Raw genomic sequence first — 24,516 nt, 5'->3', positions numbered from 1 at the left:
TTCCTTGGCTGGTACATGCTCAGAGCCAGACACTGTGCAGATATGCAGCTACTGAGAAATACCATAATCAAAAAAAACCCCAAAACATACAGTTCCACTGCATGTGAGGTCAAATGTTACATCTATTTGTTTAATTTTAACATAAATTCTGAGGAAAGGAGAATACAAGACCATGACTTTATGGCAAGCACCTGTTCAGATAAGCCCTCATAATCACAGTTAGAATTTCTCATAAGCTACGTCCAGTGAATGCCCGACACTTCTGCTGTCAAATCCAAACAAACTGCAGTCCAATTTTCAGCAATAATTAGCTACAATTACCAAACTTGATGGCTCCCTCAATCAAAAACATCACAGTGAGGTTTTGTAATTCCCACCACTTGGGCTGAAATACAGATTTGGTCAGGATAATTTCCATTGATAGGAAGCCTAATAAAATACATCAGCTCAAGCAACTACTATTTTTATTACCAATGATATAAATGACTTTGCTGCACTGACAACAAACATCATGAGTGAATCAGGTGACATCTGATTTATATTCAGTTTGTAATCCCACACATTAGAAAAAAAATAGATAAGCCAAGCACGGGTTCAGCTGAATAGTAGAGTTTTTAAGAGATAAGCCATCCTGGTGTATTATTACTCCATAACCCTGGTAAGATCTGAGCAGAGGCAAAGAACATTTGGAGCATCTCTGCTGTATTTAGCAGACACTTCATCCTCTTTCATCACCCTTTGGTATCACCCTAAATAAACTGCTATAGTTCAAGAGTAAATTCTTCCTGTTCTTGGGAAGGAAGAACTCCAATTCAATAAACCCATATTAACCTTTTCACTCTCTTGCATTATATACTCACATGTTTTCAGTACCAGTTTCAGGTCAGATTTTTCTCAGGTAGTTTTTAGCTGGAGATAAAACATCTTGTAAGTCCTGTCTGTTTAACAAGAGCTAAGGATTCACCAGCTGCAGCTGGGAGGAAGGCAGGATGAAGCTGACAGTGTCTTTAGGAATAGCACAGCTTTTTCTGGACAGCCAAAATATCATTGTCACAGCTGCTGGACTGTAGAGATCCTAGCAATGTGTCACCTGCCTTTCACCCCAAGCAGAGCAAGTTTTACACGCCTTAAAATTTACATGTTCTTTTAATTTGTCATTTTAACAACCTTAAGTATCTTTCTGGCATTTGCATTGGTAACTCTTTTCCTTTTTTGGCCTAACTCCCCTTCTTATTCCTGAATCTCTAAAGTAAAGAACATATTTTTTCCTAATTCAGATGATTTTTGTATGTAGAAATAATGAAAACACTAATAAAATGCAAAGCAGTCTATGAAATACAGAGGAGTAAATAACTATGGAGCATAAAACATTGTCAGAAACTCTCTCATTTGATAGTTCTCTCTCTCTTCTTTCTCACAAAGAAGAAACCAAAACTGCATGCCATTTTCAATAGATCTAATTTTTAGAGAAAGAAAAAAAGACAAACAAACAGAACAGAGAATCATGGTACAGGACAATACTACCAAAAAAGTATATGTTTATTAAGCACTTTTTTCAACCTACCAACAACATAAAGATCCCGTGTCAGCTCATTCTCAGTCTGTATTTGTACTAAATCCCCGCAGAATAGACTCACAGAAGCATTGCACAGAAACAAATAATGCTGAGGAGGAAATAGCCCCAGAAAGACTTCTATGGAAAGGAATTCTCCTGCCATGTGTGCATCTTCTCTCTCCTTGAACATGCCCCTCAGTGTCCCAGCTCTGCTCAGCGGCTCAGCCCATCTCAGCCCATGACACCCATCCCAGCCCTGCCCTGAGGACACCCCAGGCAGCTGATTCGGACAGAACAAGAACTTGGCACTGGCAGTTTCTCAATTATCAGCAATAATGAAGTGCTTCTTACACAGTTGGAAAAAGCTGGAGAGCCCCTTGTGCTGCACTAACATTTCTGAGTGGGCAAGAAGCAAAAGAGCTGTGGTTTTATCCCCTGTGACTGCTCTTGGCATATCCAAGGACTGATCTGTGACAGGCATTTGAGAACTTTTTTTATTTATTTTTTGTCCTATCTCTCCTTAAACAGTTCTACCTTCAGACACGGAAAACACTCCAGGATGGAGTAAATACATTTGCATTTACAAGTTTATACAGAGACCAATGGAAATGGTGCTTTGCACTAAGGATTTTATCATGCTGCCTATGGATGACACACTGATCCACCACTGATCTGCCAGTGACATTCCAAGATAAGAAGTGCTTCATTTTGCTAATTTAATGTTGATGCACATAGAAAACTGTAACTCCTGCAGGTTCTGAACTAAAGGTCACTGTTGGTGCCTGTTACATCCATGGGTGTTTAGTTTCCTGCACAAGGTTTTTATATAAGAAAAGTCCTCATCCATTTTAGATCACTTACATTGGGAACTATTCCTGGTTTGACAGTAGGACCTATTTTCCTACAGGTTTCTGATTTCTAAAACCATGTCCAAACATATTATAAGAGATGGGCACAGTCATCTGGGAAGGTGTAAAGAGATGAACGACCTGGTTAAGGCCATAAAACAAGCCATTAAAAAAATCCGCAATGGCAGGAGAACTCACTTTTTTTACTAAGATCTCTCTGGATTAGAAAATGTGACATTAGCCCACAAACTCTATCAATCATTTCTGTCAATTTTTGCAAGACCTTAAATCCCTTTTCACTGACACATTTTCTATTGGTGGTATCAGTGTTCCTTTAAAATTGTGACTCTAGAAATTATTTTTAAAAGAATAACAGAAACTTCAGAGTTGTCTAAATTAGCAATCTCTCGCTTTCTCTGGCTCCCTGAAAATATGGGTCCAGCCCACATCAGAGATGTTTCAGCCCCTCCTCACTGAAAACAGAGTAAGACAAAAACATGACAAGTTTTTCAGCTGGCAAAAAACAAGTCATTTCTGCTATATGGGTTTTATCCACGAACTGATAAAAGCATTCCTTTGCCAACACATACTGTGCTTAAAATAAGGATCCTTGCTGATACAGATATCCTGGCATAACTATATTAGCAACACTTCCTACTGCAGAACAAGACCAAAACCATCTCCTTCACGAGACTTTTTTTTTTCTTTTTAAATTTTGAACCACAGAAGAAACCCTTCAAACTTGGAGCAGAAGGTTTGGAGAGAACACATTCCTTCAAGAGGTAATATCTACTTTGAAGCAAATTTTGTATTCTGCTACTATCCTGCCTTAAAACTGATCACAAATGTGAATAAAGTAATACAAAAAAAGGAGTAATTTCAGCCCCCTTCCCTGGAGAGGCTCCCTCTATATCCCGTAGCTCTACGAGTCTCATCTAGTCGATCTTCCCTGTTCCCATCGTGCTGAACAGAAACAGCTACTACTGATGCTACACAAAGTGAAAGCCTCCCACCAACTGTACCTACATTCCCATGTTCCCATATGACTTCCAGTACATCCCTATATTCTGTCCCGTAGGGAAAGAAGAGGCAGACAAAGAAATAAATCTGGAAAGCAGAGTCAGTTGAGTCCAAGTGCCACGATGTGGGCGTGAGTGGTTCCTCCTCAGTTCAGTCTTACATCTCACCCACAGAAAGATTTGCTAGTGAGTGAAAACTGTTCCATGAGTCATTTCCTAAGAATACTAAGGGATGGGATTAATTTTCTTCTGAATTAAAAATTCAAGATTTTTTTCTTCCAGGAAATAAGTATCTAAAATTACAGCAAGTCTGTCGCTTTATGATTTTTGCCTATTTTAGCAGCTGACAAACCATGACTTCAAGGTAGAAAATGATCTTTCTTTTCTACATAAAGAATTGCAACAGTTTGATTTAGGAGTGAAATAGATACTTGGCAACATTATTCTAAAAGAAGCTGGAGAAAATAGTAACAGTTCAAGAATAAGAAAAAAAAATTGAAATTCTAAACAATAGTATCTGGAGAAAATACTTGAAAGAAATTACTACCCTGTATTAATTTAATATTCTTTCTTTTGAAAACCTTAACAGTTCCTTGGGATATTATTACAGCTAGTTTTATCTGAATTTTGTCTAATTCTGATGTGCTCTCACATCTCCTCGAGGAACAGTTTACTGCTGAAATAAAATACTTACATTTCCTCAATTTTAAACCTAAGGAAACAAATAATTGGAACTGAAATAGTCATACTGAACTGGTTGGAAAAGAGCACATTAAATACACTGGATATCTTGTGATCTGATACACTTTAGGAAATTTTCACAAAATTTATTTTCCAATAGTAAAGATAAAAGTATGGATTTCAATAGAGGCCCATTAATCCAATATACACCCCTTGGTTTTCTCAGGCCCTGTGGGAATACAACAAACACATAATATTTAATTTGAAAGATCATGAGAGATATTTTATAGAGAAAACCCACTGAAAATAGAGTTTGTCTTCTCTGAGCCAAAAGATGGCAAATAAATCTGAAGAAGGTAATTGTAACAAATTCCACTCTTTACTTTCTTATTATCAGAATCTTTTAAGAGATGTGTTGGTATTCCCTTGCTCAAAAATCCCTATTCCAACAGCGTTTCTTCCAACTGCCTTTGGAAGTAACTATTCACCCCAGGATGTTCTTCGGGGTGCGGTATTTCAGGACTGCAGTTCACGAGAGCCAGACCGAGTCAGAGGGGTTAGTCCAGGTTTAGGTAATTAAAGCTGGTGCAGCTGAAGAGCTGGAAGGGCTGCAGCAGCTTTATCTTGATCATTCAACAGGACAAACTCTTCTGACAGCCATTTAGGCTCAGCGCCACGTGAATATTGTGGCAGAAGTAATCCAATCCTCTTCACTCAGCTGCCTTGCAGCAATCTACGGCCTCTTCAGAAGCCTTCCAACACTATTTGCTTCTGAGGATGAGAAGATGCATATTAGCTGCCTGGTCTAGTGTTTTATACAACATTTAGTACTCTCAAAATTTTCAAGTATGTAATTATGCTTGAAATAATTATAATTACAGTTTAAAAAAAAAAGAAAAAAAAAAGGAAAAAGGAAAACAAACCCAAAACTAAAAACAAAAGGAGAGAAAAAGGGGGATCCTGTAGATTCCTGTAGTAAGTGTCTGGAAAACTTGAGCCGAGTTTGGGAATCCACTTTCTGTGGCATTCTGTGGCATTTCTGTGGCATTCTTACACCTGACCCATTAAAGCTCAGCAGTAAAATCTCATGGAGTTGAAGGAGATCAAGAATGTAGAAAAGTGATCTGTGATATTAGTATATTTAAAAATAGGCAACAGAGGCATAGGTTAAAAGAGGGATCCAGGCACTAAAAAGATGAAAGGCTAAGCAATATTAGGGTGACAATTCCTGAATAAGAATTAATTTTATATTTTTCTTCTTTAACATAAGAGGAATAAGAAGAAATTTTATTCCACAGAGTGCATATGGAGTAAAGATCTGTGTTCTTTCCATCTCTGGCACTGCTTATTCTATCTTTTATTTCAGCTCTCCTGATGGAGCCCACAAACAGCTTCCTGCAGCATAAAACTTAACATGGAACAAGGATTATAAATCCAGCACCTCCATGATTTTTCCCGTTGCATTGAAGCACATTAACCAAACCCCAAAAGCTTTGATGCCCTCCACACTGATGTGTACCCTGATTCCTTTCCTGTCCAAGAATATACGACGTTGCTGATCATCCCCTATCACAAGGCTCTAACCTGCCCAGAATTCACTGCAAGCGAACCAGAAAAGAGAAAGAAGAACCTGGTGTTGGTGATTCCCCTGCAGGAATCAGATTTGGACTCAAGGTTACTTTTCCCAAAACAACTTAGAAATCCTAGTTTCACTGATGGATTCCTGGGAAATTTCTCGAAGGAGCAGTGATGCACATCCTGTACTCAGAGCCACAGAGCAGAGCTGGGAGATAATTATCCTGTGAGCACCGAGTCAGTGCAGTGGAAAAAAGGTGCCAAAAATCCCAGCGCTGTCATTAACTGCTGCTCGTCATCCCGAGTGAGGATGGGCAGATGAGAACATACCTGAACACGGCAGGGGATTTATAAAATCTAATCATGCGGGGAAAAAACCTACAGCCATTACCTCACAAAGAGTTGTAGCACTTCTTTCAGTTACATGACATTTCATTTTTCCTCTCGAGCCAGCAATGTCATATTGCTGATCTTTCCCTGATTTAAAATGAAGTTTCCAAAAGAACTATTAAATAGGTTTTAATAGGTCTAAATCTACAGAATTTTTGTATAGTCCTTGAACTGAAACAGGATTAAGGAAGGAAAGAACCACTAAATTAGTGGACTATTTTGTCTATTTGCAGCAGATCTATTTCCTTTGAAAGCTGTCAACATTTTTAGCACTTTTAAAGCACCTTGTAAATATTAGCGTTTCAAACAAGGGATCTCTGCTCTCACTTCTGTGTTGTCATGTAAATTATCAAAGAAATTGCCTCTATGCACATGGTGTTGTACTTCTAAATAAATGAGGAGCACCAACTTTTATGGTCCAATTCCAGGACCTCGGGCAGGAAAAGTAGAGGCATATTAGAAAGGTGCAGCCACTAAAGCACCATCACATGGATGCAGCATCTAGGGTTGAGTGCATGCTATAGGAGACTTCAGACACGCAATACAAGACAAAAAACCTAAAGGTATAAGATGCAGTAAGAAGAGAGCTTGAGAAATCCAGCCAGGTCCTGGAAGAGGAACAGGTTTGCAATAGAAAAGCCCCAGATGATACTAGGAAAAAAATCACATTTCATATTGCAGAAGTAAAATCGAAAAACAATCCCAATGAGTGACCCAAGCCAGCCCAAGTCACGACATCTGAGACAAAGACGAACCATTGCCTTGTTCTCCTGACTGGATGCCAAACTACCCCTCTGGAGGTTGGAAAGGAGGTGCGGTTGGTCTTTTAATTACTGTAATCTTAGGCAGTTCTCTAATTCGATTAGCTCTAACCTTTCACAAGAATAAAAATGTTCTTGTTTAATTGTACATAATAGCATTTACCATAAATATCTGCTATTTCAACTGATTAACGTACATTTCATTTTTCCTGGCTGCCCAAGTTTCTGTAGCCATTTCAAGAGACAACTTTCTAAACTTGTAAAACATTCTAACTTTATCTGATTTCTCTTTCATCTCTCACATTGAGCTGAAAGCCACATTCTTCTTATTCACGGAGAGTGCCACAAACACAGATTTGGGCTGAAGCCTGATCTACATGACAGCTGCTGAATCCAGTGACAAGAAATGTGTATCTCAGATTGCACGAAGTGGGATATGAGCGATGGCACCTGCAGCAGTCAGTGCACTGCTCAGCGACTCTGGTTAAGATATATTGCCCTGCCTATTGGATTTTATTCTCATGGCAATAGCAGATTGAGTGGACTCTTTAGACTCCAGCAGGTTTTACTACCCTCAAAAGCTCAGAGCAGCAGGACAAAGCCACTTGGAGGTGCTGCTGCAGAAAGAGAGATTTCCCAAACTTAACTCACTGGTTTAATTCACCCGTGTTAGAAGAAAATGCAGAGCTTTTTGTGGTTCACCCAACCTCCAGGTATAATTCCCCAGAGAGGGTACAACCTCAGAGGGTACAAACTGGCACTGAACCTGATATAGCTTCATATATTTTCACCTTTCCCTGTTTCTTCCGGGTTTTTTTCACAGCCAGGTTGGCTCCCTGCAGATGGCCAGGAGGAGCTCTACAAAGAGCTGTGGGGACATTTCCCACTGGCATTTGTTCAGCTGATGTTTAATCAACAGCAAGATGTGCTGATGCTTGATCAGAATCCAAACCCAGGTGTGGTTCAAGTGAGATTTCAATGTACCAAGAATATCCTGCAAAGCTCACAAGGTCAGTTCGGGGTTCATACAGTTCTGTATAGAAGGGAAGTAATTAAAAACTGGAGCCCATTCTCTCACCTCCTACTCCACAGCTCCTACAACTGGAATGGCACCACTAGAAGAACATGGATTGTTTATCTCTGAGAACATGGCTGGGCAAACAGCCAGCCGTGATTACGTGACCTGCCCTTGCTACATGTCACTTCTCTCTGTAAACCTTGGTAGTTCCTTGCAGATTTTCAAACAAGATTTAGTGGATGTGGAGAAACGATAGGAAAATAGGTAAGGAAGAAAAAAGAGGGAAGGCAGGCAGGAGAGTTCTTGCCAGGGGAGCTGGAGAGCAGAACGAGGTGGCATTTCCAAGGACTGTGCAGCTCATACAGCAACTGCTCTGAAAAGCTGGGGACAAAAGTGGTCGGTGTGAGCGCCTCATTAGCACTTTAATAGGCCCTTTTAGTGGTGGGCTCAAATGAGTCTCCCCTTTCCTGGGATTTTCTCTCTCTCAAAGGTTAAGTGGCTTTACATTTGTCTTTTGCACTTCTAAACCAACTGAGCATCCTTTTCCCTAGGTATTAATCTTAAAACTTTGGCAGTGTGAACTCAATCATAGTGTTCACTCTCATTTTTGAGATGCAGTTGTTGTATCTACATGGACATAACACTGTTTACAAGCCTTTTGGCACACGGTGGATGTCAACAGTTACTGTATAAACAGGTTTCATTTCAGTTCTATACAGAGATTGAAATGTTCACAAATGTCAGATTTGTGTTTGCTCTTGTACTTATATAACTTGAAAACGGAAGTCATCATGCCTGTAATACACCCACACCCCCTTCTCTTGGCATGGGCTAAAAGACAATTTAAATACAATACACTTTGACAGTTTTAAACTCTTAACATCAGATTAGAGATTTAAGTATGTTTTAATAAATTTATTTGTATGAATGTTTCTGTAGAGGACTGAAACATCTGTCCACATAATCTCTTACAAAGAGAGTTGCTGTCAACAGCTAAATATATTCTGTATTTCTGTCACGAGCTTTTCTCTGATCAAAGGTAAGTAAATCTTGCACTACCTGAATTTCTGTACATGCCAGTACATGGAATACTGTTGTTTATACAGTTGGATTACAAGATAGCTTGATATAACAAAAATAAATGTACATTCCTACATTTTAGTCTGAATATCCTTACCTAGGCAGCAAAAGGGAGAGGGAAACTGTCTGTTATGTGCTATATCTGAAATTCAGCAATCAAAGATCTAAATGATAAATCTGATGTTCTGGGATGCTCCATATGACTTATGTATCTAAACCAATGGATGCTTTACATTCCTCACTTAGATAAAATTTTATCTCCTATGAATGTTATCAAAATTCTAATTTTTTTCTCCATTTACTAAAATATAATAATCTTCTATAAAAAAAGAATCATGCTAAGTACTTTATTTTCATAAAGAAAGGCTGGCCTTGACAGACAACAGTGAATGATGGAGGTTTACATTTACAGCATCTCAACTGCTTAATGGCTTTTCAGTCCCTAACTTAATTGTGAAATTTTTAATAGAATAGACTCTATATATTAATTGCCACTAAACAAACATAAGGCACCTTTTCATCCAATCTCTCACTATACAGCAACAGCACACACCTCAGTGGGTTTACATCAGTTCTCTCCTGAAATCAGGAAACACAGTCCAGTTATCAATGCTTTCCCTCAGCCCTTCTCCTCTTTCCATATGACATTTTATCCACTTTTTAATTTTTATAAGGATAGTTCTCCTAGTAAGTGTTCTGTGGAACCCAAAGGCTTGTGTAATTGAATTAACAGGTTTATAGAAAATCAGTTATAGCCAAAATTGCAAAGGTGGGTGTGTGGAAAGAAGGAATATTTCAGCAAGATGCAGCCCATTATGTAAATTTGTCACCACATGCCATACATAATGAATAAACCTTGTGCTCTTAACACTTTGATTATAGACTATACAGACAATGCAAATTAAAATTCCTGCTGCTCTATAAACGAAATTAGAGGAAATTATGTAAATTTTAACACATTAGATTGATTTGGTTGAAACAAAACCTGTTCCACTTGATGTTTTAGGGGAAGAGCCACAATTACAATGATTGAAAAAGTGCAGTGTTAATGAAGTGTGTTATTGCTAATCAATGCCTCCTCCTCTGGTAATGGCCCGGGCACTGTCACTGCATCACCCCCTGCCCATGGAACCAGCACAGCCACAGAGCCGGGATGGCTCCAGGTAAGGCTTCCAGAAACTCCTGCTCACATCAGAGAACTCACAGGAAAACTGGGATACACCTTCAGGAAGGAAGGATTCATATGGAATCATAGCTCATATAGAATCGTAGAATGACAGAATGGGTTGGGTAGGAAGGGAATTAAAAGCTCACCCAGTGCCACCCCCTGCCATGGGCAGGGACACCTTCCACTGGCCCAGGTTGCTCCAAGCCCCATCCAACCTGGCCTTGGACACTTCCAGGGATCCAGGGGCAGCCACAGCTTCTCTGGGCAACCTGGGCCAGGGCCTCCCCACCCTCACAGGGAGGAATTTCTTCCACATATCTAATCTCTCTATATATACACACACAGACAACCTGTGTGTTGTTATGTATATATATATTTTTATATATATATATATATACACACACACATCTAGAAAACTTTTTGACAATACTACCTGTCTGCCTTGAATGCTGCTGTAAATACCCAGAAACTTCCCTTTGAGTTAAATAATCCCCTTTGTGCTGCCTGACTTGTTGGAAAACCCAGAATGAGTTTGTCCCGTGGTAATAAACTGACCCTGTTTAGTTCATTGATATTAAAAACAAGGTCTCTCAAGCTTAAAAGTTTCATGTCCAAATTAAAGAAACTGAAAAATCAGACCCAGCGGTTTCAAAAGTTTCACATGAACAATGTGTTCTTCCAGTAACAGTTACCTGGCTTTCATGGCAGGAATATGGAATGTCTTTAAAATTGAGTCTAGTTGATTTAATTCTGTAACCTTACTGTAAGCAACTTCAGTGCACAGAGCTGATAGAATTCTACAGTCAATTAATATATGAACAGTATACCTTCTTTATACAAAGCAGAGGAACATGTTTCTCCAAGCATCCTACCACCATTTGAAACACAATACACTCACCAGTGAGTTGCAAAATACCACACTCTTAACTATTTACTGTTATATAAAATAATTTTTTGTCCCAATTTTGCATTTTGCAGCCCATTTATTCTGTAAGAATTTCCATCCCATTTTTAAAGAAAAATTTTCATTTGCAAAAGGATCTGCAGCATCAGAAATTTGTGACACTTATTTCCCAGGCAAATCTGAGCAGGTGGGATGAGCCAACCTACTTTATTTTCTTTTTATTTACATAATTTTTATATCATTCTCGGAAACATTTGTCGTCACATGTAGTGACTGCATTTGTTTCCTGTCTCTCCTGACTTGTCTCCCGCTAATTTATTTTAGTTCCTGCTAAGAAATGAGGAAGCACTCAGCACAGAGACATCTCACTGCCTTCAGTAGCAGCTGCACACCCAGGACTGGTGCGGGTTGTGAACACAACACACAAAATCGGGACAGCGCAGGCAATGAGAGCTTTCATGCAGAAATGACGTCGCAGATAAACGTACAACACACACATCGAGACTGGCACTTACCACAAGAAATTTTAGTATACTACGTTTGATCCATGAACAAGGAAAGAAGAAGGGTCAGGCCCCAGCTGTGAGAGAAAATTTGACAGCCCGAAAAAAGAAAATGCTAGAATAAAAATAAAAGGGAAAGATGCAAAGGAATTCATCTTTCCTAGAAATAAAGGAACATGTACTTTTGCAGGCTGAGGATCCATTCTGGCATCAGTGCACTCTCCTCTGCTGTGGTTTTAAAAATGCCAATCCATTTTTGGGTCATTAATTCTGAACTAACGGGGCTGCTGCCGATGGCACAGAGTGGGAGTGACCACGGGCTGCCCGAATTTATCCCGGCTCTTGGCAGGGGCTGCTGGAGGAATGAGCGCTGGGCTCCCTCCCCCGCAAAGGGGGCACAGACTAATTGTACTACGCTAATTAGAATCTCAAAGCATGACGTGGTCAAAGAGCCACTTAGGGCTTGGCAAACAGAGATTTGCAAACCAAAATAGAAAACATCACCTAAAACCGAGAAACAGGAAAACCAATGTTAACTAAGAGAACGCAAAAGAGCAGGAGTTAAGCATTTCAGTTTGCAGGATTTGGTACAGATGTTTTCGTACATAAAACAGACATAAAGAATCACAGTGGTAAATATCTCACCCCACAGGAGTCAGCTTAATTTCCAGCTCGCAAAACTCCTAGAAAACTGAATCTCTCCACACCACCTTTTGCTTGAATTCTTTGGCTTCAGACTGCTTTGTTTATAGGAAAAGGCTCTCTTTGATGTTGGAATAGTAGGAGTGAAACAATGAATTTCCCATATTCTAATATCCAGGCATCCCGAGTTTGTTCAAGGACCCCTTGATTCACGAAGGCAAATAATTAAATTACCTGAGCTTTGATCAAGGAGTCGCTGCAGTCCCTTTTTGATGTAGAATGTGGCTGTTTGAAGCTCCAGACAGATAACTAGCCCATATGGGTTTTAACCCTTTTGTCACTAGTAGCAGACTTCCTGCCATGTTCTGGCATTCCAAAGGGAGCAGTTCTGGCATTCCAAAGGGAGCACCACAGCAAACCTTTGGGAATGCTGCTCCAATAGGAGCACAGTAGGCATAGTAGATCCAATAGGATCCCTATACCACAGACTTGATGGGATGTTTATTGAAAGGCTGAAACTCTCCCTCCCAAACAAACTGAAATTATTTTCCAGTCAACTTAACTTGTTTTAAAACCATTCTTTGGAAGCCGCTCTTTAGATGACATGACACTGAGATGTGTTAAAATACTTCTGAGAAGCAAAGGGGTTTGTCCTCACAATACAAGAATTTCCATCACGTCTATGCTTTCCAACTATTTCCCCCCAAAGAGATGTGAGTGGGCACATTCTCCTCTAGTCATCTGAAAGAACACTCTTAAAATAGGAAGAACAAAAGCCTTCCCTCTCCCATCAAATGCAAGCACCTGGTGAAGTCATTCTTGCCTGACCAGCCAAAGCCTGCAGGATGGTACACAAACTAGGAAACACTCTACTCTCAGCTGATTTGCCATTCTGGATATCATTACTGAAAGAATTCCTCTCCATAAATGAGGAATTATGCTCCTCTTCATTCATTCTAGGATTCTTTTGGGACACGAGGAGGTTACTAAAAGGACATAATTAGAACACATAATTAATATATAGCAATATCTTACTCAGTTCCCTACACAGCCCCAACAACACAGGCATATAGGTACCCCTAATTTTAGCAGTTCCATGGATTATGGAAATGACCTCACTAGACTACTGAGAAGTGGGAAAAGCAGTTTTGCAACAGGACTTTTTCTGGCATCATTCACGGCAGAAAGGCATCTGTCCTTCAAGGCACAGCTGTGCAAAGGATTCCTGTCATGCACTGATGTCTCAATTCACAAGGATACAGGCTTGAAAAAGCATAATGAATATGCTTGGATTCCCCTAGATAACAGAGAAATTATTTTGGGGCATGAGGATGCACAGAGAAATTCACGTATTTACATTTAAAATGCTTGATATGTTATTAAAAAGTTGGTTTGTTTCTGATCCATTGGAAAATAAAACTTGGTGCCTTTTATGAAGCCCAAGGGGCAAATGTGTATAACGAATCAGTAAAAATGAGAAATGAAGTTAATGTGCTTTTTCCATTAAGTCACAGGAGCTGCACATACAACTAACACGTGAAACAAGAAGCCTTCACATTTGAGTAAACACGCCTTGTAACATTCCTGAAACGTGTTAAAGGATGAACTGCTGATCTCAAATTCAAGAAGCAATTAGCATTCATTAACTCAAAGCAATAAACTGCCCAAGGCATTTATGGGTTAAACATAGTCTACTTTAAAGCACACAGAACACTTAAAACACAAGCTTTTCTGCAGTCATTTTGAATGATTTCATTTCTAGTAAAAATGGATGTAATTTCTAGATGGGATACACCTCTAGGCAAAACAAACTTCTCTCCTCCAGTGGGCAAAATGATTTAATACCAATGGAAAAGTCTTTTGTACACATTATTAATTTAATTTACATTATTTTCTTAATAAAGTATCAATGACCTTCTGTAACTTTTTTACAAATTAAAAGTAAATAGAAGTTGAAAGTGCCATGTTTGGTAGCTCTCACATTGTGTATGACTTTCAAGAGCTAACTTGTTGGTCCTTTGTTTTTGAAGGGAAATATCATAAAGGAAGGAGCAGGATTTTACAGCTACATGACCAAAATACAGAATTGCACCCAGTCTGTCAGTAATCTGACACATGTGGACAATCCGATCTGAGTCTGCAGCAGAGGATGGCCCTCAGAACCTCATGAAGGCAGCAATTACAGGAGCTCACTTCCTGACCTCCAGCTCATCAGAAAAAAGCCAAGGTCACAACAATGAGCAACTGTCAAATGCTGGTAAGATCAGAGCTGGCACTTTCTCTCTAGACTTCATTATTTCAGCCCAGCTCATTTCTTGTTCAATTTGACCGGATAATTAAACAAATATTAGTGCAATTTTGTACATATGATGGTGCATTGAGAGCATTCCTGACTCTAGTAGGACCAAAACCTGGCTGAGCCCTGGAATACACAGCTCCAGCTAAACTCCAGCTGCACACGTGCATTGGTGGAACCACCAACACTGCTTGGAATGCCCACATCAAGGATGCTGACCAAAAATCCCAATGTCAGTGAACAACCCCCTGGACTCCAATACAGTTTCTCTGTTTTATATCAGGTTCACTAGTCTGAATTTTACCCAGTAAAGAGCAAACATCAGAGAAGCTGTTTAAACTCGCCTGCTCATAGAACTCATTAAAAAAGACTGCTAAGGACAATAATAAAGTTCTGAGCTTATATTAAATAAAGTGGACATTGCCCTGGCCTTCCCAAAGTACAAATACACACTGAAGGGCACAATAAGATGGAATTCAATGTCAAGTCCCTGTCATGCAAAATGAATTAACAATTTGACTTTTGAATTTTGATTTTCCTCGTGTCTTCTGACTGCTCCTTTAAAGCTCAAACCAGCAACCACTTACTAATCTGTGATGCTCTAGAACGACAGCACATCACTGCGGCCCAGGGTGAATCCTTGTGCTACCTTTTTTTACGGAGTTCATCATGTCCTAGTTCCATATGACATCGGCATATTGTGTGTAAATAGTCTAGTGAGGCTGTAAGGCTGGTTTCCATTTCTCCTGTCATGAGAGTGCTCAAGTATTTCTCAGATCACACCACTGCTGCCTTATATAAATGTGGAGTTTTCTTTGTTATGAAGAATTATTGAAGTCATTGAACCTACTGAGAATTAATTTTAACATATTTAACTGCTCCCAGCACCTTGACATGTACCAAGACAAATACACAGAAAAATAAGGCTCTTGCTAATCCAGAAAACTAATTAATGTGTGTAGAAGGTCACTGGACAAGCTTGTAGTGAGGGGTATGATTATACTGCAGGCTGGGAATGGGAAACCCTTGTTTAAATCAGGTCAAAGGAGAAGGCACTAAATATCAGATTTTGTGCTATAGAGGGAGAGGAGGATCCATCGAACTGAGGGGCAGGAAAGATCATCACACACAGGCAAGTGTGAACTCCAGATGACGATGCAGGAACCTGAAAGGCCAAGGACCAAGTCTAGGGCACAGGAAAGGCTCCAAGGGCACAGAGACAGCAGCCTTAACTATTGTCCCTGGGTTATTCTAACCCGGATCCTGCAGATTCCCCAGTTAACTCCGAAGTTTTCAAATCAGCTTTGTTTGTGCGGGGCAGTGGGCTGTGAACTGCAGGGCAGGATTGGGAATCACTGAGGAAGGGATCATCTCAAACTAGTTTCACTTACAGGGGTATAAGCACCACAGAAAACCATTTACTGGAGATCTCAGAGGATTTTTAAACTTGGTACTTGAAACATGAGCATAATTAATCTATGAACAGATTTTTTTCCTATAAATATAATATTGCAAAATTCACAATTTTAAGGACAGAAAGAACTATTGTGACCTCTTTGTCTGACCCACAGTCACATATGTTGGTACCTAATCAGCCCTTTTGCATGTAGATGGTAAATTGTTTGCATTCAAATGCTGCTGCCTGCTATGTTTTCTTCTCGCTGTAGAAAAAAGAAATGCTATGGAAATTGCCACCGTGCTAAAAGAATTGAAATGCATACTAATCAGCCATATTCTCCCAGCTATACCATCTATAATTGGAACAGTAACAAATAAAAAGGCAAAAATCAGCACTGGACAAAATTTTCTGTTTGAATCAAAGCCCCAAATAAAATTATTATTTAATTACTTTTCAAAATTTTGGAGCCCCCTATGTCTGGAGAAATTGGATTTGAAACTGTGAATGAACAGTGGCTTTCACTAATGTGAAATATTGAAGATCTTCACTGGAATTTCAATTGCAAGAAAAATATACTGAAAGAGCACAGGAAGGGGATGTTAAAATGAAAAATAGCTTTGTAGTGTGTGCACGGGATAAATGTTGGAGTGATCTCAGTCCCACCAGCCTGGTGATCTCTGTGGTTCATGCAAAGTGGAATGGGGGAGTTGTTCTCTGCTCTGTACAGACCGGATTAACCTGGCAGCACTGAACTGCTTTAATATTGCTCAGGCCTGGGAAGAGCTCACAGTCATCTCTGCCCTGGACACAAAGCACCCTGAGAGGAAGAAAGGCACTAGAACCTTGTGCTGATGATCAGCACGTCCTGAAGATCAACACGAAGTGAGTGATGCTCAGAAATCCCAACATCAGTGTGTGGCCAAGTCTGCTGCAGGGAGGATGGACTGTTGGGGGCCCTGCTCTGAAAAGGACAATGTTGGATCCTAAAATTGGATCCTAAAACTTTAGATGTGTTTTCTAGTTCCAATGAGACCAGTCTTTTGTTTTGTAAATGCTATTCAAATCCTGTATTTACCTCAGGATATCTCTCAGAAAAAAGTAAATTATTCCCAAAAATTGGGGATAAATTTTTGAATGCCTTTTTTTTCCCAACAGTTTAAAGGTTGCAATTTCAATTAAAATTTTCCCATAATATGAATGAAAATATACATAAATGTTCACAAAGTCCACATAAGTTGTAGGCAGGTACGTAATGTTATTTCTAAAAATGTCTGAGAATCCTCATCTAGAGGCTGGTATAGTTACAGGTATTTTTGAAAACACATTTATTTTTGGTTCAAATACCAGTCAACTCTGCACAAACTCTATTTCTTTTGTTTGCCTTAAAATGTCTACATACAAAAAACAAATAATAAAAACTTAGTTGATAAAAGATGAAAGCAGTAACACAGTCATTCACTCAGCAACCAAGATCTTTGAGATAATTACTTTAAATCAAGAAGGGACAGACCATTTAAATTTATGACTTAATGCCGACACATGCATGTATTAATAAAACAGTTAGCATTAATGGAAATAGGGTTTAGTCTCCTGACTCAAATAGAGCCATCATTTCTGCTTTATACTGAACTAATGACTTATCCTTGGCAGAATGATATGTATGAATGTATTTAACTATTTAACTTAACCACTGAGACCAATTAATATGTTTCTGAAGTTTTATTTTATTTAAAAATATATATCAGCAGCCTCACTGGGATAAAAATTATGTTGAACCAGAGTTTATATGGCAGCAGTTTAACTTTAACTCTTTCACTTGGACTGTCTCATGATTGCACTGTATAAAATGAAGAGCGCTAAAATGTGGGGCAGAAGAAGCAGCTCTTGTGGGATTGGCATCAAGTTAAGGCATTTTTTAGCTTCCCAAGCTGGCACAGACTGTGTGCGATTAGGAGCTCACGTGAAAAGAGATGGTGGGTGCAAGAGAGCACACCAGAAATGTAATGTCTAGTGCACCATGCAAAGGTAAGAAGCTAAATGTGTAGCTCACAAACTCAGAGATTGTGTGTATTGTGTTTTAAAGGGTTATTGAATATAATTCTTAAAGGGTTATGGAATATAATTCCTTCTGCTCATCACTCTGGTTTTCACCTGTGGGGGCTTACTGGAGCAGTGTCAGACTGTATCAACATCATCAAATGAGACCTTAATTGTAATTACTGCCTAGATGGGCATTTCCTACAGCTGGCAGTCATGCACCAAAGCTCTGTTCAGTTTTGTCTGCTTTAGAAAACTCCAGGACCCACAACTGCATTTGATGTCAGTGTATCTGTAATGTGGCTACAGTCTACCTGTTGATGAAGTATTAAATAGCCATTATAATAATGAATTATATTTGGAAACCTATTGCTGCACAGTTCACCAATCACTTCAGAAAATCCTGGTTCCTCTTTTACATTCAGTTACTTGGTCTTTTTCTTTTAATCCATTTACATTGATTTCTACTACTCCAACTCTGCCTGCCGTTGCATTACAATTAAGAATTCTGATGAACTCTTGCTGATTCAGAAGGGAGAGGGCTCTTACTCACTGCCAGATTTTGGAAGAAAAAAAAGCCACACAAGACCCACTTAGAATTTGCTTAAGGCAGCACTTTAAAATTGAGGAGCTAAATTATGGCTCACGGAGCCAGCAGATTCAGTGGGACTAGGATCCATGAGAGCCACCACAGCACCCCAGCAGTTATGGAAGGAGACCTTGAGCCTTTGTCAGGCAAAATGAGCCATGACATCACCATCCCCAGGGCACTGCTCAGCAGCAGCACTGGCTGCTCCACAGATTTGTCTCTGGATTCCTGGTGGCTTGCAAGGCACTGCTGATGTCCCAGCCATGAGGGATGTTCTCTGGAGGGCTCTGAACAGCGCTGGCAACTCTAACTCTACACCCACCTTGAGCACATGGGATGGCTGAAGGCACATTCCCTGCCTTGCAGCAGAGGATGGACAGTTATTGGGTCTCTTTGCAACACAGTGCCGAGCCACTTTCCCTGTGCAGTAGCTACTAACTCTCACCAGGTGTTGTTACTCTAATTCTTAATTAATATCTTATATCAGACAGCTGTACAGCTGTTGTGGCACTGTCTTGCCTGGTTTGGGCATCAAAGCTGTAGGCAAGGATTTTGATTAGTTGCATTGGTTTATCTGGCTGCATCTCTGCTCATAATAATGCAATTTATAAAGTTCTGCACTCGTTAGTCATGGCATAGAGTTCTTATACACAGGAGTTTGGTTGGTCTGTGAGTCAAATCAAAGAGCTATGTAGCCCAAAATTCTGCCTTTAGCAACACTCCAAGTGATGTCAAGGGAAGAACATCAGAAGAGTGCAAGTGGAATGAACCTGCTTCCATGCCTGCAACCTCTCAAAACCTTTATTATCATGTATGTCCTTGTTCATCAGGATCCAGGCCAGGTTGGACGGGGTTTGGAGCAACCTGGTCTAGCGAAAGAAGACCAGACAGAAGTTGGAACCTTCCAACCCAAACAATTCTGTGATTCTATGATTTGCAATAGTGAGTTGTAACAACACGTTTTATATCCCAAGGTGCTGTAGGATATGCAGAAATGATTTGGCCCAGTCTCCTTTTCTCAGTTCTTCAGCTCTAAGCTCCACTGACCTGGTTGTGTACAGATAAAATTAGACCAATATGACCTAATTTATAATTTTTCTTTTCCTATCAAGGATGTCTTTATAAGATCTCTCAAACATGATAACCTCTTTGAAAGAGATATATTTTGTTTCACCGTATCATTTTTTTTCGGCTTTAAACCCTTGGCATCGCAGGAAACACGACATTGCCTTTGAAAAGGGAAGAAAGGGAGAGCCAACCCCTTAAAGAGCTGCTATTTTACACCCACGCTCCGGCTGTGGAGTCAGCTTGTCTCCAGACAAGGATCTCAAAACTTCGCAAGGCGGTAACGCGATCCAGCGGCTCGAGAGCTGCTAATCCCGGCCGAGTGCCGGAGCATCGGCCCGGAACGCGGCGGGGCTGGTCCCGCATCCCCCGGGATGCTACGCCGGGAACAACCCGGCGTTCCCGGGCCGGCGGCGCGGAGCAGCGCTGCCCTCTAGTGCCCGCCCGCTGCCCCGCAGCCCCGCACGGCCCCGCGGCCCCGCACCGCCAGCAGCGCTCCGCACAGCCCCGGGCCCGCACCGCCACAGCTCCGCATGTCTCCAGGCCCCGCACCGCCCCCGGGCCCGCATCGCTCCGGCTCCACATCCCCTCGGCCCCGCACCGCCCCTGTCCCGCACCGCCCCCGGGCCCGCATCGCTCCGGCTCCACATCCCCTCGGCCCCGCACCGCCCCTGTCCCGCAACGTCCCCGCCCCGCAGAGCCCCAAGGGCAGATCCGCTCCCCTCCCGCAGGAACGAAATGGCCCAGAGTCCCTCCTCCCGCAAATGAAGGGGTTTGATTGTTCGGCACGTGCACTCCGAGGGATCGATAATTTCCCAGTCTAAGAGCCCTCAGCGTCAAAACTCAAACACGGCTCTGCTGCATTTTCTCCCAAAATACTGTAAGAGTTTATGTCTAGTATTTACCGAAGCATATGACTACAACGTTCCTTAACTGATATATATGACAAAAATATAAATGACAAAAAATATATATGGCATAAAATGACCACAGTGAAGTGTAAAGTCCTCCTAATTCACACAGACAAAGCACCCGATCCAATCTCCATTTAAATCAATGGCCATCTTGTAATTTCTTTCCCTAAGCTTTAGGTTGGCCCCAACAAAGAAACAATGAAAACTGAAGTGCCATTAAAAAATACAAATGGGTATGGCATAGGAAATTATACACAGATTTTTAGCTTAAAATGCTGCTAGGAAAACTCAGACACACACAAAAAAAGAAGTCTAGGAAGAATGTTGCTAAACTGTTCCACATTAATTGATTCCAGATGAGACCTCTGTTCCTCACACACTGAAGATATTTGACTAAACATCCAGCTCACAAAATGAATTCAGGATTGGTTTAAGGAGTTCACCAAAAAGAAGAGACGCTGGTTTTAAGTTTGAAATTACTTTTAAATTTCTATGATGTCTGAGCTAGAAATAGCTTCTATTGTGGAATTCCAGCAATAAAACATTCGTTTGTCAAGTTATGCTTTGTTGGGTTATAGCATTTACAGAAAACAAAAATGTTAGTCTACTGTAACTCTGAATTTCACATATGTTTCTTACACTAAATTAAGTATGTCAGATGTTGTCAGAATAGCTTATTAATTGAAGCTGAAATCACATTGTATACTTTGAAGAATTTTATCTGACGAATCACTGAAATCATTCCAATCTTTGTAGTTTTCCCATATTGTTATGCAAAAGAAAAATTAATTTAGCTGTTCTATCTCTCAATCAACCATTTCCATACATATTTTCTTCTGAAACTGCTACTGCTAAATCACAGTGACTTATCTCCTGACATGTCCTATTGCAGGAGTGTTTCTGGTAATGAAGTAATCTAGTTCCTACTGATTTTTTTGGACAGGCAACACTTACAATTGTAGCAAAGTTAAAGCTGATGTAGAGAAGCCTATAAATAGCATTCTCTGTTCATGCTCATTTTCTGATGCTCTAGTGCAGGGCTGAGGTGGAAAAAAAAATTGAAAAATTAAATATTCTATTCCAGGGCCCAAGAACAGCAGAAGAAAGACATTCCTTAGGTAAAATTTTCCAAAAGAATTGCTAATTATTTTATTGAAGCTCTCGTTCTTAGTTCTATAACTTTATTTTGTTCTCCTCCAAGAGGAAGGAGAACTGCCTTTGAAGTACAGAGAGAAACTTCTGTTTCTAGAGCATAGTAGACTGAGAAATGTGCTGAAAGAATGACTTGTGTGTTAAGGTATGAAGCTCAAACCAGACCTTCTGCTCCCAATTTCCCCCCGTTCTTGCTGCCCATCTCTCAGACACGAACTGAGCTGCTCTGCCATGAAACTACTGCTCATGAGCAAACATCTGCAATTCCACTTCCACAGACTTGTAATATGTCTCCTTATAAAATCATCCAAAGGACTGAGCACAGGCATCGATTTGTGCTCCAAATCTCAGCAGACAGACCTGGCTGAGGCACATGTCAGATTAATTATTGCAGAACTTCTGCACTGAAAGCCTATTTATTTATGGGTATCCTTTAACCAATGCAGAAAAAGAGAACAAAGTATTTACCTGGAGAATCACCCAGACTTTGGAAACATTGAAGCAGATGGAAAAGCAAGGGAGGGGGAAAAGGGATAGATATTCAGTAGTGCCTGGGTTCATGCTTCCTTGATAGAGCTTCCATTCAACAGTTCCATTATTAAATAATTAAAAACATTTAATTCCTTAATAGAGAGCATGGAGTCTGTGAAAATCTTATTGTATCACAAATCAACAGGAAGAAAGTCTTTCCCGAAGAGTTCCTAGTAACTGGAACATGAAAAAGAAATGAACATTCTCCTTATAAAGGGCCAATTTCTGAATTAGTGACCTCATTTGCTAAAGAGGTTTCTTTGTCACAGATATCTTGGTAGGTAAATACTGTGTTACACAGCCACTCTGTCCTTTGTAGCAATGGTACAAAGAAGGTCTCCCAGCATATACTGGTTCTCTCCTCACCAAATGAATATTTAAAAGAGTAGACAATAAAGGGGGCTTCTACAGGAGGTAAAGGCATTTGTACCATGATGTCAGACTGCTATATGTGCTCCCACAGGGCTTCACAGGAAGCACTTTTAGAATAAAAGTTAATGGTATTTATGGGGACCCACAGCCTGATCTATTTTACCTGTCTTGAGTATGTGCTTATGCATGCATCACCCAGGAACATAATGCTTGTTGGACTAGCCCGTGTTAGAGACAGATACCATTTTGGTACCTTAAGAATAGTAATGCATTTGAAAGCCAGCAAAAATACATTAAAAAAAAAATAAAAAGAAGAAGGAAAGGAAGGATGTAAATCAAAACCTTCCCCTTTTTCATTCTGGATAGAGTATCCTTCATCTCATGCACTCCTAATTTCTGCATATCCATTTCGTGCCTGGGAGCTACAGAGCAAGTAAAAGATTTTCAGTTCGGGGCTTTCGGCATCTGCTTCTCGGGAGGAACATTTCAAATCGGCCAAACGCTCGCCCTCCCCCTCCCCGCCCCCGGGCAAGAACTGAGGGGAAAAAAAATAAAAACCGCCGTCTGCCACAGCGTTTCCTTTCTCCCTTTGGAGAGATGATCGCGCCCTCGGGGACCCGCGGCCGCCGCCGCAGAGCCCGCACCGCGCGGCCCCGCATCCCGCTCCCCGCATCCCGCTCCCCGCATCCCGCTCCCCACACACCTGCCTGGCTCCGCAGCTGGCAAGTTTCGGGTGTCCCCGCCCGCATCCCCCCGTCGCATCCTCCCTTGCCGAGCCGCCGGAGCCGCTCATCCCCCGCTCCTTCCCTTCCCTTCCCGGCTCCTCTGCCCGCGCCCGCAGCGCTCCCCACTCACCCAGAGCGGTCCGGTCGCGGCTCCCCCCGGGCTCCCCCCGCTCGCCTGCGGGTCCAGCGGGGCTGGCGGCGTCCCTTGGCCCCTCGGAGCAGGGAGAGGAGCGGGTCCCATTCACAACTCGCCGCGGAGCGGGCACGGCGGCATCTTCAGCCTATTACGCTCCAGCGGCAGCGGCGGCTGAATGAGGCTCCGAGCTAGTGGCAGGAATTAGAAAGAGGGAGGGAGGGGAAAGGGGAGAGGGAGGGAGAGGGAGCAAGGGGAGTGAAGCGAGATTAGAGGAAGGGAAAAGCTAGAGGCTGTTGCTTCGTCTCGATTTTCGTCTCCCTTCCCCCCAGCCCACGGGGAGCGCAGCCCCCCGGCCCTGCCCTCCCGGGCAGCCCCTGCCCCCCGGGCCCCGCTTCTGGGGCTCCTCTGGTGCCCGCAGGGACAAGTTGGGGTTGAAGGGGCAAAGTAAGGGGTGGAAGGAGCCCAGGGCACCCTCTCCCTATGCCCAGTCAGGGGCAGGGTGTCCCCTCCCCAGGGGTCGGTTCTGCCCTCTCTCAGTCACCCAGACACCCACGGGCACGGCTGCGGGGGGCCGGGGACCCCCATCCTGTGCCGGCGGGTTCCAGGAGGGATGCACTGTCCCTGCCCTGTCCCTGCCCCGTCGCCTCTCTGCAGATGCCCAGGACCACCCCAGGGCGGCGGGGACGCCGCAGGTGGGCTGAGCCCCCGGCAGAGCCCCGTGGAAATACCTGCACGGGGGCTACCCCCGCCTCATGGCACCCAGAGAGTAGTCTGGGCTGGACAGACAGCATTTTATACGGAATCCAGTCGTGTTTCCTGTCAGGAACAGACATTTGTCCAGGAATAAAAAAAAGAAGTGGGAAAATAAAAGGGAAAAAAACCCCAAAAGACAAAGTTCCCCGAGCATTTCTGACTGTGGATGAATCTCGGTCTGTTACAGCTCACAGCTAGAGGTGAGGTCAGGCCTCTGCCCTCCCGCTGGAGACGGAGGGGAGCACTTTCCTGACCCAGGGGCTGTGAGCCCCGGGGGAAGCACCCTGAGCTGATGCACCCATTCAAACCCAGAGGCAGCACGCAGTCCCTCCTGCCATCCCGCACAGACACAGGTGAGCCTGCAAATCCCCTCTCACCCATCAGCTTCCCCCACAGTGCCCAG

At 41.9% G+C, this 24,516-nt stretch overlaps 1 protein-coding gene across 2 annotated transcripts in view; it reads right to left on the bottom strand.

The window, feature by feature from the left end:
- CDH11 (cadherin 11) overlaps positions 1–23,566 on the bottom strand; it is an 82,179-nt gene extending 58,613 nt beyond the window's left edge. The window contains exon 1 of one of the 2 annotated variants that reach the window (XM_064671357.1): positions 23,355–23,566. The gene's annotated coding sequence lies outside the window, so the exon portion shown is untranslated. Of the gene's footprint in view, positions 1–11,514; positions 11,822–23,354 lie in introns of those variants that run through there. The other variant, XM_064671358.1, reaches the window with a different exon arrangement.
- Positions 23,567–24,516: the final 950 nt, after the last annotated feature.

This window comes from Pseudopipra pipra, chromosome 14 (genome assembly GCF_036250125.1).
Source record: "Pseudopipra pipra isolate bDixPip1 chromosome 14, bDixPip1.hap1, whole genome shotgun sequence".
Classification (NCBI taxonomy): Eukaryota; Metazoa; Chordata; class Aves; order Passeriformes; family Pipridae; genus Pseudopipra; species Pseudopipra pipra.
The sequence above is the reverse complement of the archived record's forward strand: the minus strand, read 5'-3'. Positions and strand labels throughout refer to the sequence as shown.